The sequence below is a fragment of the Cajanus cajan genome, chromosome 1, assembly GCF_000230855.2.
Source record: "Cajanus cajan strain Asha chromosome 1, NIPB_CcT2T_4, whole genome shotgun sequence".
Lineage (NCBI taxonomy): Eukaryota > Viridiplantae > Streptophyta > Magnoliopsida > Fabales > Fabaceae > Cajanus > Cajanus cajan.
In genome coordinates, this window is record NC_138517.1 from 11,603,577 (window position 1) to 11,617,838 (window position 14,262).

Here is a 14,262-nt window from a genome sequence, read left to right on the forward strand (position 1 = left end):
TGTGTGACTTTTCGGATGTCTTCTCTGATGATATGTCTAGTTTACCACCTACAAGAGAAGTATAATTTTCCATAGACTTAGTACCAGGTACAGGACCTATTTCTATTGCACCTTATAGGATGTCACCCGTAGAGTTAATGGAGCTTAAGAAACAAATAGAAGACTTGTTGGAGAAGGGGTTTGTGAGGCCTAGTGTATCACCTTGGGGATCACCCGTACTTTTAGTTAAGAAGAATGATGGTAGTATGAGATTGTGTAGATTATCACCAGTTGAACAAGGTGACCATTAAGAATAAATATCCATTACCTAGGATAGATGATCTTATGGACCAGTTGGTGGGTGCTTGTATATTTAGTAAAATTGATCTTAGATCGGGGTACCATCAGATTAGAGTTAAGAGTGAGGATGTACCTAAGACAACATTTAGGACTCGTTATGGACACTATGAGTATCTAGTAATGCCTTTTGGTGTGACAAATGCTCCTGCAATTTTTATGGATTACATGAACCAAATTTTTCATCCGTATTTGGATAAATTTGTAGTTGTCTTCATAGATGACATACTAGTTTATTCCAAGACTAAAAAGGAGCATAAGGAACACTTAAAGGTAGTACTTCAAACTATCAGGGAGAGACAACTTTATGCCAAGTTGTCTAAGTGTGACTTTTGGCTAGAGGAGGTGAGTTTCTTAGGACATGTGATTTCAAGTGGAGGTATAGCAGTAGATCCATCTAAAGTTGAGGCGGTGCTTAAATGGGAGACACCTAAGTCAATTAGTGAGATTAGGAGTTTCCTTGGATTGGCTGGATACTATAGAAGATTCATAGAGGGATTCTCTAAGTTAGTATTACCCTTGACAAGTTTAACTAGGAAAGGAGTTGTGTTTGTATGGGATAGTAAATGTGAGAATAGTTTCCGAACCCTTAAGGAGAAGTTGACTAGTGCACCTGTTTTAGTGTTGCCTGACCTTAGTAAGACTTTTGTGGTTTATTGTGACGCTTCTAAGATGGGTTTGGGTGGAGTGTTAATGAAAGACGGAAAGGTTGTATCTTATGCATCTAGGCAATTGAAAATACATGAGAAGAATTACCCTACCCATGATCTTGAATTAGCAGCTGTGGTATTCACACTTAAGATTTGGAGACATTATTTGTATGGTTCAAAATTTGAGGTGTTTAGTGATCATAAGAGTCTTAGGTATTTATTTGACCAAAAGGAATTAAATATGAGGCAAAGGAGATGGTTAGAGTTCCTTAAGGATTATGATTTTAATCTTAGTTATCATCCGGGCAAAGCCAATGTGGTGGCTGATGCTTTAAGTAGGAAATCTTTGCATTTGTCTTCTCTTATGATTAGGGAGATGGACCTTTTGGCTCAATTTAGAGACTTGAGTTTGACTTGTGAGGTGACCCCTAGAAGTGTGAGATTAGGTATGACTCGGGTGACTAGTGAGTTGTTGAGGGAAATTGGAGAAGCACAGTTAGTGGATTCATTTCTAATGGCTAGACGTGATGCTATAGGACAAGGTGTTGGAGGAGAATTTACCTTGGGTGTAGATGGAATGTTAAGATTTAAAGACCGAGTGTGCGTGCCTAGTGACCCTACACTTAGACGTTTGATCTTAGAGGAAGGTCATAGGAGCAAGCTTAGTTTTCACCCAGGAGCAACTAAGATGTATCAAGACCTTAGGAAGATATTTTGGTGGCCTTGGATGAAGAAAGATATAGCTGAATTTGTGAGTGCCTGTTTAGTGTGTCAGAAGACTAAGATAGAACATTAGAAACCTTCAGGACTACTTCAGCTTTTGAGTATACCCGAGTGGAAATGGGATAACATTTCTATGGATTTTGTAGTTGCTTTGCCTAAGACTAGGAGAGGGCATGATTCCATTTGGGTTATAGTTGATAGGTTGACTAAGAGTGCACATTTCTTACCTTAGGTATTCTCTAGAGAGATTGGTTGGACTGTATATTGATGAGATTGTGAGATTGCATGGGATACCATCTAGTATAGTGTCGGACAAAGACCCTAGATTCACCTCTAGGTTTTGGGGGAGCCTACAACGAGCTTTGGGGACCCAACTTAGACTTAGTTCAGCTTACCACCCTCAAACTAATGGTCAGACTGAGAGGACTATTCAATCTTTAGAGGATTTGCTTAGAGCCTGTGTGTTGGACCAAGGGGTTAGTTGGGATAGTCTTTTATCTTTGATAGAGTTTACCTATAATAATAGTTACCACTCTAGTATAGGTATGGCACCTTATGAAGCCTTGTATGGTAGGAGATGTAGGACCCCTTTATGTTGGTGCGAGCCTGGTGATAATGTTATCTTAGGACCTGAGATTGTGCAAAAAACCACTGATAAGGTTAGATTGATACAAGAAAGGATGAGGACAGCTCAGAGTAGACAGAAAAGTTATGCTGACAGAAGAAGGAAGAACTTGGAATTTCAAGAAGGTGACCATGTGTTCTTGAAAGTCACTCCGTGGACTGGGGTTGGCAGGGCATTGAAATCCAGAAAACTTACTCCTCGATTTATTGGTCCTTTTCAAATTCTAAAAAGAGTCGGTAGTGTTGCCTACCAAATTGCTTTGCCTCCTAATCTGTCAAATCTCCATGATGTTTTCCACATTTCCCAACTTCGGAAATACATCCATGATCCTTCGCATGTGATTGAGTCAGATCATCTTGAGGTTAAGGAGAATCTAACTGTGGAAGCTACCCCGGTGAGAGTCGAGGATCGAATGATGAAGCAACTTAGGGGTAAGGAAATTCCTTTGGTGAAAGTTATTTGGGGAGGAGCTACACCTGAAAGTGCTACTTGGGAGTTAGAGGAGAAGATGAAAGCTTCATATCCATTTTTATTTGCTTCAGGTAATTTCGAGGACGAAATTTCTTAAAGGATGGGAGAATTGTAACACCCCATTTTTCTTATTTTAATTTTATTTTATTTTAAGGGTATTTTTGTAATTTTATAAAGGTGATTGGGGTGATTTAGTAGCTTGGAACGGGCTGTTCCGGAATTGGAACGGGCCATTCCAAACTACCAAAAGATATGTGATTTAGTAGCTCGGAACGGGCCTTTCCAGAATTGGAACGGGCCGTTCTCAAGATGGAACGGGCCATTCTGGACTATTAATTTTGCCTTTAACCCTAAATAGGAACGGGCTTGGAACGGGGCGTTCTTAAAATTATGGCCGTTGGGAGTAATTAATGCACACCAGAACGGGCCGTTCTGGTTTTAGAACGGTCGTTCTGGATGTGATTTTTAGCCACGTTTTAAGGGTCCGGAACGGGTCGTTCCGGATTTGGAACAGGCCGTCCCGGCGTAGAATGCCTATAAATAAAGTTGTTTGCCACTCCCAAAAAGCACACCTCTCATTTCTAATTTCTTTTCTTCTACTCTCTCTCTCTTCTTTCCTCTACTTTCTGCTTCAGACCGAGGGGAACCCAGCGAGGGAGATCAACCAGATCTAGTGTAGATTCAGCTTCTACATATCTAGATTCAGCTTCTACATATCTAGATTCAGCTTCTACATATCCAGGTACGGGGGAAAAGGGAATTATTTATGTATAGAGTTACATGAGGGAATTGGGTAGAGGAAGAATCCCTTAAGATTATGAGTAATTTTATAATTATTTATGTTTGAAGAATTATTGACATTATTTGATTCTGTATATATTTAGGACAATAAATATATGATTTGTTTGTAAGAATGATGCTCTAGGAGAGAGAACGAAATTATAGAAAAGTGTAGTAGGTTTTGGAAAAATTGGATTATTTCTGTTTGAGAAATTAATTATACCATTAGATTCCGTATGTGTTGAGGATTAAAAATATATATTTAAATTGTAAGAATGATGAGCTGGGAGAGAGAACGAAATTGTAGAAAAGTGCCTGTAGGTTAGGTTTTGGAAAAATTGGATTATTTCTGTTTGAGGAATTAATTATACCATTAGATTCCGTATGTGTTGAGGATTAAAAATATATATTTAAATTGTAAGAATAATGATCTGGGAGAGAGAACGAAATTATAGAAAAGTGCCTGTGAGCTAGGTTTTGGAACAATTGGGGGTGTCGCAACCCGAAAATTTCCGATCTTGCGACGTATGGTTTAGACATCCTTTTAAAAGTCTCATTAATTAAGGAATGCCCGGATACCAGACTAATCCTTAATTAATGGTTTTGAAAATAGGTTCATGGAGTCGCTACCAACATTTTACTCAAAACATTGAAAAAAAGAAAAGGTTTTTAAAGATCCAATAATGGCCTTGATAACCAGAATTGGGTTCGGGGGTCGGTTACGTGTAGGGAAGGTATTAAGCACCCCTACAACGCCCTCAATCGGTACCCTATGATGAAGTTAATATGATAAAAATTAATAAATTAAATATTGAATCCCCTTTATTAATATTTATTTACATATTTAAAATATAAATTAAACGATTAACCCTAAAATATCTACATTATGAAGTTTGTTATAACAAAAAAAAAGAGATAAAGATGCAAAATAAAAGAGAGAGAAGAAGATTGACTGAAATACCTCGTATCAAGCTTTGTTAATGGTGATTCTAGGTGCTTTGTGGCGACCTTTTCACACTACAATACCTCACAAACTCTCAAGAAATACAAGAGAGAGAAAGAGTGAGAAAAAGAGAGAAGAAGAGAGAAATTTCGAGCTCTAGACAAAATTTTGGAGTCCCCTTTACTGTTGGCCGAGATTCTCTATTTATAGGCATCAGCTGTGGGCCGGAACGGCCCGTTCCGGATCCGAACGTTGTGCAGTATACATGTACCCTGGAACGGCCCGTTCTGAAATCAGAACGGGCCGTTCTGGTTCCCCAGAACGGGCCGTTCTGATTTCAGAACGGCTGTTCTAAGGTACACATTTTAGCCTCCTTGATTAGTTTGGAACGGCCCGTTCTGGTCTAGAACGGTCCGTTCCAACCTAAATTTTTAGGCTTTTTTGGAAGCCCAGAACGGCCCGTTCTGATTGAGAACGGCCCGTTCCGGGCCACTAAAAATTGATTTGGGCCTTTGGGCCCTCTGATGTCCTATCTTGTTATTTGTATACCCCGGACGAAATTGGGTGTCTACAGGGGGTTTTACTATTTATGCTGCAATTATATTAAATTACTAATTCTATTGATTATTATATTAATTTATGAATATCATTGTTATATTATTTGATAAAAATTGACGATTTAAATGTGAATTGCTTGATATGTATGAAACCCATTATTTTGGACTTATCTGATATGTTTATGGAATTAAACTATGAGATGTTGTGTGGAATGTGAATGAGATGTGGTTGTGGTTCTTCACACCTATGACCAAGGGTGAGCACGGCCCGAGATTGTTACATGAGTATCGTGACCTTGGTTAACATGTCAGGGGTGAGCATGGCCTTAGGTTAGGGGTAATGTGACCTTGGCACAGTGTTATATCAGGGGTGAGCACGGCTCTGGATTGTTACGTGGGTATCGTGACCTTGGTTAACATGTTAGGGGTGAGCACGGCCCTAGGATAGGGATAACGTGACCTTGGCACAATGTTATATCAGGGGTGAGCACGACCCAAGATTGTTAAATGGGTAGCGTGACCTTGGCATAGTGTGAAGTGCAAGATTTGTGATGATTGGTGTGATTGAGAATTATGACGTGATGACAATGCATAATTGATTAAAATACGATATGCTGAAATATTTATAAATATTAAATTTTAATGAGATAATATGTTGTGTTTTCTTATGTGCTATATATATAGATGTTTTCTTTTCTCACCGTGCGATTTGTGGATATTTTAGGTGAGGAAGATCTGGCTACGAGTGGTTAAATTGTCGAGATGCTCTGATATTGTGACATCGGGGCAAAGGATTTTTAGAACATAGGTTTTTATTGTAAATGTTATTTTTGAAAACAATTTGAAAACTCTTGCGTTTCATTTTTGTTATTGTGGTTATTGAAGGATAATTTTGAAGATTCTCATGTGAACCCTTTTACCGAAATAAAAAATTTTATTTATAAGCTTTTATTATTACAATATATATGTTGGGGTAGTAAGGGTGTCACAGTAACTTGAATAGTCCTTAGTAGACTGAAGACTCTAGCTTTATGGTTGTCTGGCCAATGGTAACGTCCAACCATTACATGACAATAAACGATCTCGAATGCACTTAAATGTCCTATCGATTAATAGTAACATCTTTTCTCCTATATATATACTTGCATTTCACCTTCAAAAGGTATGCTCATTAACGATAACAACTACCAATCTAAGAACTAAAGACTGAAGATTGAAGACTTTGGACGAAGACAAGTATTTTTTCCATCAAGTACATTTGGCACCCATCATGGGGTTGTAGAAAAATTATTCCTATGGTCTTTATTAATTAGCAGATGGTAGGACACAAGCAAATCACCATGCCAACACCAAGAGATACCGAATAAAACTCACATGTTGGAATAATTGCAAAAGGAGCTACAACAGTTACGTGAACAAAGTGAACAACAATAAAAATGACATAAATTCAACAAACTTTGAAATGTAATGACTAATTAAGCAGTCACAAGCAGGTACCAAGATTATCACCACTAAGAATGATCCCACTTGGTGGCTAAACTTATGTAACTCTTTGTGTAACTCTAGTTTTCCTTCTAATGTAGTGTCGATCACTTGAGGGATCCAAATCACTTGGGTGTCTCATCAAGTTGGGACATTGATACCCCATTTTGTTGTCATTCTTGAGGAGTTTCACAAGCATCCCTTCACTAATGAAATCATGGGAGTACCCCTCCCTAAAGGATGGAAGAACTTGGGCTTAGACAAGTATGATGTGACCTTTAACCTTGATGACCATGTTAATTTATATGTCTCTCAAGTTAGCATACCACTAATACTAATGCGGTTATGTGACATCTATTCCTTTCTTCTCCTCCTTGGAGAGTGGTGCACCAAAATAGAGAATAACCTCTATATTTTGTGCTTCCATGCATTTGAAGACCCCTAGAAACATTGTGAAGCAAGGAGAAGTCAAGAGGATAATCGAAGCTTCATCTTCTCAAGACAACTTCATCAAACATCCTCAATAATTTTTTATAGAATAGAAATTTAATCAAACCAAATGTTGATCTATGTGACATTACACTCGTGATCATGAATATCAAATTTCATATGATTTAAATTTATATATATATGCTTTGTTTTACACATTTTATATGTATATTATGTAACAATAAATATTTATATATAATTTAAATATCATTAAAGTGATGTGATGAATTATCAAATAGTTTTATAATTATATAAAATTTTGCATATGAATAAAAACATGAATTCAAAATATATATATATATATATATATATATATATATATATATATATATATAAAAGAAGTAATTAACTTGGAAAGGAAACAATCAAGCAAAACATTTTTTAATTTATATTTTACACAACGAAATATTTTTCTATAAAAAATTTAAAGTAAGACATAAAATTAAAGTAAAACACAAAATATTTTCGAAGTGAGAATAATAGGAGCATTGAAAGTTATAACTTATTTTGTTTTGTCTTCTTTTTAAAACAAAATAGAATATTTTTCATTTTAATATAATATTTAAACAATAAAATTGTATTTTGTAACGACCCGCTAGGTCTCACACTGTCTATAGCATCTAAATATAAGTATAAAAATAAAATCTCACTACTAAACAATTATATATATAATGAGAATACACAACTAAAATGCCTCGTAAGATATATATAACTGAAAGTAGGGAAATAATACCCTATACAATAACTAGGTAGTCAAAAGCTACCAATCAACTAACTACAACGTTAGCCCTCCTCCTAAGTCTCGAAGCTCACCCAATCCAGTAGAGCACCTATCTTGATCTGCTCGCATACCAAGGTATGGTCATCGCAGTCCCAACCACATAGGGAAAACACACTAGGGTAAGCTCACAACAATAAACAAAAAAAATAGCATCAACATATAAAAAACAGCAATAGAATTAATTCTACTTTCAACTTGCAACTTAAAGCAACACAACATCTACAACAATAGATATACAATGTCATCTACTAGCAACAACATTTTCAACATATCACACTTAATTCAAATTGGCCGCTCGTAATCGGTATAGCTCGGCCTGGCCCCTATACCGTGGTCGCTTCATATACGTGTGCCTCGACCTTGCCCACACACGGGATCAACTAAGTCCTAGAGGAGAACAACACAACATCTACTCCAAGGGACAACTTCCCAAGGAGGCCAAATTTGATCGGAGCCGTATCCGGTCAAATAATTACAATTAAATGTAGTACTAGGAAGTGACTCCTAGGTCGTCTCCCAAGGACCTTCTTTTACTGCTAAAGGCTTAAACACACGAAGTGGGGGGTTTGGTTCAGATTTTTAGTTTATAACACAATAAAACGAAATAAAACACAACTAGTAAAACAGATTGGCTCCCTGTTTGAATTGCAACTGTTTTATCCCTGGTTCTCAAAAGATTTCTCTGTTCATAACTTAATCCTTGTTCCATCCGAGTTAACCAACTAAGCGAAGATTAACTCAAGATTTCCCTACACGAATTAAGCAAACGTATACAACATTAAACCTCTCCACAAGATTAAGCAACTTGTGACCAACCTGATTCATTAAGCATGAACAGGTGTCAAAAACGTTTCAAAGGTTCATTGAAGAAGAACTAAGCAGAACACAGATTAGAGTGGAAATATAAATAAAACCTCAATAAGAGATTGCAATCTGCTCAACCCCTGGGGTTTTAGCCTTCCATTAAGATGGAACAGAAACAAAAATAATACAGACAGAAACGAAAATGGAACAGAAACCGAAAATGGAAATGAAAACGGAAATGGAAACGAAAGTATTTCTTCAATGCAAATGGTTCAGGTTCAGTTCAGATACAAAAATGCATACATAATAAGAAGAGAAGAAGAAAGTAAAACGAAAATGGCAGCTAAAGAGAGCCAAAAGTAAAAGAAAGCAACAGAGAACCAAAACGTAAGAACATTGTAGCTCCAGAGAAAATAAACGTAAAGAATGAGGGTGGTGGCTACTGTTCACGTAGGCTACATCAACCTCTCATGTTAGTGGCTGCCAAGTCATCCCTAACCCTAACCTAGACCTAAAACGAAATTGGGCCCAAACAAAAATACAAGTCTGACCCAAGAGAGAATAAAATAGCCTACAACTAAAAATGAATGTTGAGGTGGAAAATGGTGCAGCGATGACATGGCAGATGACGTGACAGCTCCACTTGAAGTCCAGAAATTAATTCCAAGCCCGAATAATTATTAAACTGCCCTGAAAATAAAATTTTGGAATAATTAGATTCTGAAAATTCAAATTAGTTAAAATATGAATTACCGGTCCAATTAAAGCCCAAATAGAAAACAGTGGAGATAATCAACAGTTAAGCGCAAATCAGAGATTAAAATAAGTACAGAAAGGTAAGAAAATAGGGGAAAATAATGACTCATCAGGGTTTTTCAACAAATTGGGCTCTCAGAGCACCACAACTATGTCAATCCACACAATGGGATGAGTAACTTCGAAAACATCTCTCCTAGTCCTAGTGATCAACAACTAATCACAACACAATTACATAGTATTTATCACAATAGCTCAACTATCAACTCATTCATACAACATTATATACAACTTGAATACAACAACCCATGCAACATCAACTAATGCGTCGTCACGCATATATAACTAGGAGATCTCCAACAACTGAGGTTGAGCAGTCTAGGTGGCATAAACCCTACCGAATCCAGCATTTGACCTATCTCAACCAGGTTAGGTATAGGACATTGTTAGGAACTCCAAAGAGAACTAGGTATAGACAACAATAGGTGATTACTCAGGTGTGCCACTTAGACTCGGAGGTCCAGTACTACTGTCAGGACAAAAAGGGTTTGGGTATGAGCCTACCACGGCCTTGGCTAGCATCACCAATCCACATATGGAGTTAGCCCACCCACTGTCCTCCAAGTACCACGCACCCTCCAGTACCTAGTCAAAGACTACATCTCTAACTAGATACCTTACTCAAATTGGTCATTCAACCATGACATTGATCGACTACTTCCATGTCGCCCACACAGTACTAAGGAATTCAACTTTAAAATAACTTTCAACTTATCTCCTTAGTACTATGTATCTCAACATAGGACATATATCTTCACCATATGTCCCCAACTTTTCAGCTTTACAACAATAGACAGCTTTACAACTTTACGGCAATAAACAACTTTACAACTTTACAATAATGCAACAATAGGCATCTTACAACAATAGGCAACTTACAACAATACAACAATAGGCATCTTACAACAATGAGCAACTTACAACAATACAACAATAGGCATCTTAGAATAATAGGCAACTTACAACAATACAATAATAGACATCTTATAACCATAGGCAACTTGCAGCAATACAATAATAGGCAACTTACAGCAATACAACAATAGGCAACTTATAGCAATACAATAATAGGCAACTTACAGCAATACAACAATAGGTATCTTACAACAATAGGCAACTTTCAACTTTATAGCAATAGACATCTTTATACTACTTAATTAAACAACTACAGTTAACACAATATCAACTTTACAAAAATGAATTACTTCAACTTATACATCTCAACTTATTAATAATTCAATAGTAAACAACATAAAAACCACTTAGTTTCACCAAATACACAACATATAAACAACGTAAGTCAACAACTATTCAACTCATCTTCATCAAGCAACTTAGCAACTTAACCACGTTATAAACAACTTCTGAAACACAAGAACAACTACATGCAACCACTACTAGAAAAATGTCATTTTCTTGCAAATTTTCCTGCAAAAAAATATTTGCAGAAATTTTTTACGAATTTTCTTGCAAAAAAATATTTGCAAAAATATTTTGTGAATTTTCCTGAAAAAAAATATTCGCAGAAATTTTTTGCGAATTTATTTGCGAAAAATAATTTACAAATATTTCTTACAAATTTTGCTACAATTTTAATAATCATAGAATTTTTTTTCCATGGTAAAAATTTGCAGAAAGTATTGTAAGAATTTTATTTTGTTTCTTGCAAATTTTCTTGCAAAAATAAATTCACAAGTAATGTTTACTAAATGGTAGAAAAAAATAATTTACAAATATTTCTTACAAATTTTGCTACAATTTTAATAATCAGATTTTTTTTCCATGGTAAAAATTTGCAGAAAGTATTGTAAGAATTTTATTTTGTTTCTTGCAGATTTTCTTGCAAAAATAAATTCGCAAGTAATGTTTACTAAATGGTAGAAAAATTTTGCAAGTAACTTTTCCTGCAGATTCTCCTGCAAATTTTAATCCGCAAGAAAAATAAAAAATATATATTTAAATTTATAAGTTCAATATTTTAAAAAAAACTTCAAGCCCCACATCGATTAAAAATAAAGTAATTAAAGAGTATATAAGTTGGGGTAACATTTACCTTACAAGTTGATTTATATGGTTGTGTTAGGCTTATAATCTACAATCTTAGAATTTAAAAGATTATAAATCACATGTTGGAGGAATGGAAACAAATGTTTCGGACGAATTCATTGTGAGCATTTGAAAGTTGAAAAATTATTGATAGAATTTATAGTAATTTCTTTAATTTTTTTCGTAAATAATATTCCTGCAAAATTTCTTCCGAAAAATTCGCAGGAAACTTTCCTACGAATTTTTTTTTGTAAGAAACTTTCCTGCGAATTTTTTCCGCAAGAAATTTTGCTGGAAAATTTCTTGCGAATTTTAAAATTCGCAAAAAAATATTATCCATGAAGGTATTACCTGCAGATAAAATTTTGCAGGAAAATTTGCAAGAACAACGTTTCCTGCAAATTTTTATGAAAAACTCGCAGGAAAAGTCGCATGTAATAAGAGAAATTCTAGTAGTGAACCACTAATTCAAATCAATCATCTCTTTTCTTTCAAATAACAAAACCCGACTTTTTAACTCAATCCGCACCCAACAACTTAACCATTTTCAAGGAAAATAATGCATGAAGCTTCCCTAACCTGAAGATTGGCTCAGCATTGCCAAGAGTTGAGAAGAAGTGAAATTTCCTTCCGAAACTCAACCCGGGAACCTCCATCTTCCAAAAGCAAGCTTCCTGGCCCATAGTCCTTCTCACTAAAACTTCTCTCTATGTTCCCCTTTTCTCCCCCTCCTCAACCCCTATTTATAGAGGTCAGGAGTGATTAGAACGACCCGTTTTGAATCCAGAACGGCTCGTTTTGAGCTCCTTCGTCATGTGTAAAATTCACATGCAAAACGGCCCGTTCTGAAACCAGAAGGCCCGTTCTGGCACGTCCAGAACGACTCGTTCTTAAACCAGAATGACCCATTCTGGAGTTTAATTTAACTCACAACAACTATATTTGGAACGACCCGTTCTCAACTAGGATTTACAGGAATATTTAGTAGTCTAGAACGGCCTGTTCCAGTTTGGGAACAACCCGTTCTAGGCTATTAAATCAACCTTGTTCTAGTAGTTTGGAACGGTCCGTTCCAACTTTGGAACGCCCTGTTCCAATCTACCAACTGCGTTACACATTTTTATTCCAATATATCATGATTCTTATTGTCTAGCATGTTTTGACTTACTTTGACTTATTTTATACTACCAAATTGAATGCAGTCTTTAAAATAATTATTATAAAAATTAATAAATTTAAATTACATGAGGATAAATAATTACGAGAAATATAAAATTTATAATACCAAAGTGTACTTATCTGAAGGGCACACTAGTAATCTTCTTGTATTCTGAGGGCTGAACGGGAGCTCCAAGCGAATATTCCAATGCGTGGAGGGTACCTACAAAAGGCACTCCGATGCTCAAATCAGGATAAGCACGAGTATCGATAGTAATTAATGAACAGTGATGTTACCTTGTGACATGCGCTATTTATACTGACATTTATGGGTCCGGATTCCCATGGGCCCTGCAACAAGATTACCAGATTAGGTAATACGCCTCTAATCGGCTTGCTGGCGTGATTAGCTCTTAATCCTTGATTATGAGTCAATCCTTGATTCTTATTAATAGAAATCTGAGCCTATGGACCATTTAGTGGCCGAATGGCAATCAGCCACCTGGTTCGGCCATTCAGGTGCTGATTGGGTGTCGGCCAACAGGTGGCCGAACGGCCGAATCAGGTGGCCGAATGGACTTACTAGTACACAAAGCATTCTAATTAAATCATGTAAAATATATATATATATATATATATATATATATATATATATAGCTTGTTATCTTAGAAAACAATATTTACACCGTTAAATTTAAAGAGGACAAATGTGTAAAATTGTTATATCTAATCATATTGTCAGATAGAAAGATATTGTAAAACTATCTAGTCTATCATTTATTTAAAAATAAAAATAGTTAAAACAAGATAATATATTAAAAAGAGAGAGAGATAAAACTTTGAATAAATAAGAAAATTTTGATTTTTTTAAAGTATTTTTTTTACACAAGATGGATAAGTTGAAAATGATTATGTACTATTTGAGAAATAATTTTAACTGTAGGCATTTTGAATGTGTGAAAGCCATTTATCATATGTTCGCTAGATTACAATTTCGGTATAAATACTAAATTTGAGGCTATGATTGAATAAAAAAATCTATAAATATTTATAATTATTCATAAGATTTTCAATAATAATATATACAAAACAGATTTTCACTATCAACAAATAATGGTTTGAAATAAGCCTATCAAGGTGTCCAATTCTCTAATGCAAAGTGCATGTTATAAGTAAATGTAAATTTGATTATAGTGGTGATTAAGTTTAGAGTAGTCTTTGAGTTTAATTATATTTACAATACGTAATGGATTTTATATATAACTTTTGATTTAATGTAGAACTTGTTTCACCAATCAGTTCCTTATGTAACATAATATCTCAACAATGAATATGTGTAATATAATATTTAAAATATATTTAAATGTTTATTATCGAAAAAATATTATATGAAAATTTTAAATTATGTCAAATTTGATGCATATGATTATCAATATAATATCATATAATTTAATAATTAAATTTATATTATAAAAAAATTATTAAAAATATAAAATATGTTAATGTTTATAGATTAACACATGATGTCAAAATATTATGATATATATATATATATATATATATATATATATATATATATATATATATATATATATATGTCG